Source organism: Bos grunniens, chromosome 8, assembly GCF_055505025.1.
Source record: "Bos grunniens cultivar Pamir isolate PY7600 chromosome 8, Bosgru_T2T1.0, whole genome shotgun sequence".
NCBI classification, from domain to species: domain Eukaryota; kingdom Metazoa; phylum Chordata; class Mammalia; order Artiodactyla; family Bovidae; genus Bos; species Bos grunniens.
In genome coordinates this window covers 42,972,745-42,978,582 of record NC_141172.1, presented here as the reverse complement: position 1 = coordinate 42,978,582, position 5,838 = coordinate 42,972,745, and the positions used below count along the sequence as shown (strand labels likewise).

The following is a 5,838-nucleotide window of genomic DNA, read 5'->3' as shown; positions in this document are numbered from 1 at the left end:
TGGGTCTAGTAAGGTCTTTACAACCTCCAGACATTCTTTTGATTCACTGTAATAAGTAATTAAAAAGTATATAACTCCATTGCTAACACTAGCGAGGGGGTACTCTTTCTGCCCCCTTCTGATATCTATGTCAGAGGCTTTCTCTATGCCTTTTATACTTTAATAAAACTATTACACAAAAGCTCTGAGTGATCAAGCCTTGTCTCTGGCCCTAGATTGAATTCTTCTCCTCCAGAGGCCAAGAATCCTGGCGTCTTTTGTGGTTCAGCAACAACCTTTCAGACTCATGTTGCTCATTTATTCCCTGCTGTTGCTCTTCTGCAGCTGTAACATCGCTGGCCCCTGGTTCTCCTCCACATCCTTCTCAGACCCTCCCTGCCTCCTACATACACAGTCCCTCCACTGAAGAGCAGTGTCCCTGAGTTCATCTCGTCCATTCTATTCACTCCCTGATGTGATCTCATCCAAACAGCCCCTCTCCTACGAGTGTGGCCCCCACACACCCCACCTACTCTCCTGAGTTCTAGTTTGGATTTCCTACTGCCTCCTGGCCATTTCCACCTGGCACGCATACAAGCACCTCAAATACCACATGGCTTAGATGGAAGTCATCATCTAGAGCTCCCTTCTCAAACAAACCTGCTTCTCCTCTAGATAGCATGTCCACTCAGGGGCGCAGGTCAAATACTAGCCCTCTTCGTGGTGCCCCACTGCACCCTTCACAGTCATCATCAAGGCCATAGAATGCTGCCTGTGAAAGTCTGGGGACTCCATGCCCTTCTTTCCATACCTGCTGCTGCTGCAGCTCTAGCTCAGGCTCTCACTATCTCTGTGACTAGTGGAAACCCTTACCAAATCCCACTTTAAGGCTGCTTGCTATGTGGCCTTGGGCAAGGTACTTAACCTCTCTGCACCTCAGATTAGATTTCTCATCTGTAAAATGGGGATAATAACAGTAGTACCTCACTGGGTTGTTATAAAGATTAAATGAGCTAATATGTTTAAAGTGCTGGAACTGTATCTAGCAGATGGGAAGTGAGCACTGAAGAGTAACCGCTGTCGCTATGGAAACTGCATTCTCCCTCCTTTACTACCAGCTCCCCATGTACCTTGCTCTCCAGCAACCAGAATCACTCTCTCATCATTCTTTGTGCTCCCCTGGCCCCTGGCCTCCACACACACTGCCTGGAATACCTTACCCTCTCCCTTCTCAGCCCAAAAACTAATGAACATGCTTCAAAATGCATCTCCCCTCCACTGGGGTCAGACGTGCTCCTCAGCAGACTCTCATCAGTTCCTCTGTCAGAGCACAGATCATACTGGATCATAACAAACTGCCTCCTGTCTCTCAGTCAGCTCCTCAGGCAAGGACTTTGCCTTATTGATTCTGGTAACGCCAACACGTGGCACAAAGCAGCTCATCACAGGCTCTGCTGCTGCTGCTGCTGGTAAGTCGCTTCAGTCATGTCCGACTCTGTGCGACCCCATAGACAGCAGCCCACCAGGCTCCCCCATCCCTGGGATTCTCCAGGCAAGAACACTGGAGTGGGTTGCCATTTCCTTCTCCAATGCATGAAAGTAAAAAGTGAAAGTGAAGTCGCTCAGTCGTATCACAGGCTCTAGAACTACATAATCAGGAGTACAAGGCCGAGCAAAGGCCAACCACGTCCTAGGTCGCCTAGGACAGTCCAGTTTAGGCAATGGTCCTGACATAATTATTAACAGTGCTCTCAGTTACTTTTAATAGTGCTCCAACATGCATAATAGATTAGAAAGTCACCATAGGTATTAGAGCCGTGATTCTCACCCTGACACAATGATTCCTTTTGTCTAATGACTATTCTGGAATGCCCTGTGTACCATTCCTTAAATAAAAATGATAATCTGAATAAAATTTCCAAATAACTGATGTAGTGCCCTAAATAGAAGGTAAAGAAGATTTAAAACCAAAGTAGCTTAAAATAAAATTATATGTATTCTGATGTATAAATGCTTGGGGAAATGACTTATCCTTTTGGCCAAGACAGTAACAGAGACCAAAATTATGCTCTCATCAGAAATAACTAAAAAACTGGACAAAAGTCATGAAACAATAGTCTTGAAGACACTGGACTCAAGCAACAAAAGTCTGAATTCCCCTGTTTGGGGAAACAAATGGGGTTTGTTTCTGGTTTACTGCATTGTGAGGGCTCCCAGGCCACAGCACAGGAAAAGGGATGCAGACAGAGCTCAGAGGTTTCTCTGAGGGCAGGGACAGAGCTGGGGGTCTGGAAAGGCTGAGGTGGCTAGAATTTCCACAGCAAGGTACTGGGGAGAAAAGCGCTCTACAAAACTGCAGCAAATACTCATCCTCCTATGTATCCAGCACAGTATAGACCAGAGAATCGATGTGAGAGTTACCTGAAACTAGAGAAAGAACCATCCACTAGGGAAAAGCACTGGGTGCTCACACGGGGCAACAAATAGTGCCTGCTGCCATCAGTCAAAATGGAAAACCTCAATTCATGAGGCAGGCGTAGAGGACTCAGAGGGGTTTTTGTCTCCGTAGGGGGTAAAGCAGTCTTACACTAAATGCTGTTCTTATCATTTAATAAAGCAAGATCTGAAAAGATCAGACTTTTTCCAAGTAGCTTAATGGCATGAGAAACTAAGGCTTAAGAATATTTATAGGAAAAAAAAGATTATAGGAATACAAACCTATCACATATCCAATAATGTAAAACACAATGTCTGTCATCCAAAAATTATCAAGGCTGTCAAGAGGTCAGAAAATATGACACAAAGGTTAATTAAAATCAATCCAAGAAATGGTAGACGTGACTGAATTATTATACATTTGAACAGTTACTGCAACTGTATTCCACATGTTCTAGAAGCTATAGAAAAGACTGGCCATTTTAACCAGAGACATGAAAAATCTAGGAAAAGACTCAAATTACACTTCTAGAGGTGAACATTATAAAGTGTGAGATAAAAAATACATTAGAGGGCGGGCGGGCGGCGAGTTCCCCGTGTGCACGTGTGGAGAAGCTGCTGCACTAGCGCGGCGGCGGGAGGCACCTCCGCCCCCTCCAGAGACGCAGGGCCGCGCTAAACTCTCGCGGCCTCCGTCACCCGCTCAGCTTCTTGCCTTTGGCGAGGAGGCCGGCTTGTGGGGTTGAGTGGCCCGAGCTGAGGGCGCGGAGAGCTCAGGGCGGCGACGACAACGGCGTTGATATAGGCGGTAACAACGGCCTCAGCAGGCGGGGAAGATGAAAGGTAGCCGGATCGAGCTGGGAGATGTGACACCACACAATATTAAACAGCTGAAGAGATTAAACCAGGTCATCTTTCCAGTCAGCTACAATGACAAGTTCTACAAGGATGTGTTGGAGGTTGGCGAACTAGCAAAACTTGCCTACTTCAATGATATCGCAGTGGGTGCAGTGTGCTGTAGGGTGGATCATTCACAGAATCAGAAGCGACTTTACATCATGACACTAGGCTGTCTGGCGCCATACCGAAGGCTAGGAATTGGAACTAAAATGTTAAATCATGTCTTAAACATCTGTGAAAAAGATGGCACTTTTGACAACATCTATCTGCATGTCCAGATCAGCAATGAGTCTGCAATTGACTTCTACAGAAAGTTTGGCTTTGAGATTATTGAGACAAAGAAGAACTACTGTAAGAGGATAGAGCCCGCAGATGCTCACGTGTTGCAGAAAAACCTCAAGGTCCCTTCTGGCCAGAACGCAGATGTGCAAAAGACAGACAACTGAACAAATTACAGATGAACTTTCTTGCACTTGCTTGTCGCCAAATAAAAGAGAGGCCCATTGATTCCCCGCCCCCCCTTTCTTTTAAAACTTTCCTCCTTCCTTGTTCTTACTTTTCCTCCTTTCAAAACTTGCTTCCCTTTCCTCTAAAAGTTTTAAACTTTTAAGGACTTATTAATCATGTTTGGATTGTTTTAGTTTTCTTATTTTTGTGAGGTGGTTTGATTGTAGGAAGGAGAAGGTATAGATCGGTTTAGTTTCACAGTTAAGATATATATGGTCCCAAAAATTTGAGTGTCAATTTCCTTTTTTTTTTTTTTAATGTCCTGCTTTCACATTGAAGGGCAGAGCCTACAAAATATTGTATATTTCAAAGGACAAAAAGAAGCAGCAGCAATATCTTGTCCTCTAACTCTTAGACAAGTTTAGTGTGTTTGTGGTACTTTGGGTTTTTAAAGATTTTGTGGGATACTAATCCCTATACATTGCCTTCACTCCACCTTTTGTCCTTCTGAGTATTATCTCAGGAGTTGGGCCATTGTTATCCTTGTAAGAAATACTAAGCTTATTTTGTTCTGTTAAGCAGTTATTTCTTCCTTCCTTGCTGGTGGCTGAAGGTGGGTGGGACAGTTTGAATCAGTAGTATTAGACTTTGGTCTCAGTATGTGAGTTAAACTGCTTTTTGCTAATGAGTGGGCTGGTGCTTAGCAGGTTTGTTTTTCCTGCTGTTGATTGTTACTAGTGGCATTATCTTTTAGCATATGGGCTGGTGAGATTCATTTTTTTTTTTAATATCCCAGCTAGAGATATGGCCTTTAACTGACCTAAAGAGGTTTGTTGTGATCTGCTTTTTTCCTGTTGTTTTTCTTCAGTAAACACACAGTAGTTGGTCAGACCTTAAATATGGAGTTTGTCCTTTATAGGTCAGTGCCCTTAAATAAACCTGAAGTAGGTATTGTCTCCTGGATATACAAAAAAATACCTAAACGGAAGCTTAGATGGATTTGTGGCACAATAAATGCATTTAATGTCAGCTAATACAGACTGTTAGAAGTGTGGCCACTGAGCATTTGATTTTAGAGGAAAGAATATTTAGACAGTATTTTTGAGAATAACATAGCTGTGCTATGGCTTATCTGTTGGAGAACATCCCAGATTTGCTTACATTCTGTGCCTGTGATACTGAGTTTAAGGATTTGGGGGAGGGGGAATTGTTAAATACATTGCTTCTGTTCTTGGGAAAAGTAGAAGTCTAGAAGTGTTAATAACGTGAATGTCACTGTGACCTCCTGTACCAACAGGACTGGTTTATGCCAGATCATTTTCTGGCACTTAGGGAGTGGCTTTGACTGGTCAGTAACTTTCTGTAAGAAAATAGAAGACCTCTAAAATTTTCAGGCTTTCCTCCATAATTCCATCTCCAATATTTAAAATTTTCTACATTGCCAATACCAGTGGCCTAAGAAATGTTTTCATTAGACTTAAAACAATGCACAGAGCTTGAATTTTCTGTCATTTGACTTTAAAAAGAAGGTTGATTGATAACATTTATCCTCTTGTGTGAATTCTGGCATAAAAGTTTCATCTCTTCAAATACATTGAATGACAAAATTATTTTACACAATGTTTATGCACATCTTATAATCTTAAGTTCTTATTTGAGAATGTGAAAATGCAAGGTACAATAGACTTCAACCGTCTTAGTTGAGTGCCAAGAATAATATAGGAAAGGAAGATAGTTGATGAGTGAGTTCATAGAGTTCTAATCTTAAGATAGTAAAAATGTAGAAAGACCTTGCTGATTTCTTGGGTATCAGTTTCTTAAGCAGTCCAAATCTAAGCTTAGAAGAAAAGTTTAGCATTGAGCACCTTTACCTTCATGGATAAGCTTCAGCTTGCTCTTGCCAAGAGAAGAATGCTTGAGTTACAGAAGGCAAGATTAGTTTGAAGAATTCAGTCTTTTTGTAAACTTCAGATGTCAAAATAGATTTTGATATATAAATGAGTTTTGTGAGATGACACTGCCTCTATTTCTATAACCATTTCACCTGGACTATCTAATCAGTCCTATGAATGTATC

General features: G+C 42.3%; 1 pseudogene across 1 annotated transcript; it reads left to right on the top strand.

Moving 5' to 3' along the window:
• Positions 1-2,578: 2,578 nt before the first annotated feature.
• On the top strand, positions 2,579-3,936 carry LOC147366985 (N-alpha-acetyltransferase 50 pseudogene; annotated as a pseudogene). The gene has a single exon (XR_015169677.1). The product of XR_015169677.1 is annotated as an N-alpha-acetyltransferase 50 pseudogene (transcript).
• The last annotated feature ends 1,902 nt before the right edge of the window (positions 3,937-5,838 follow it).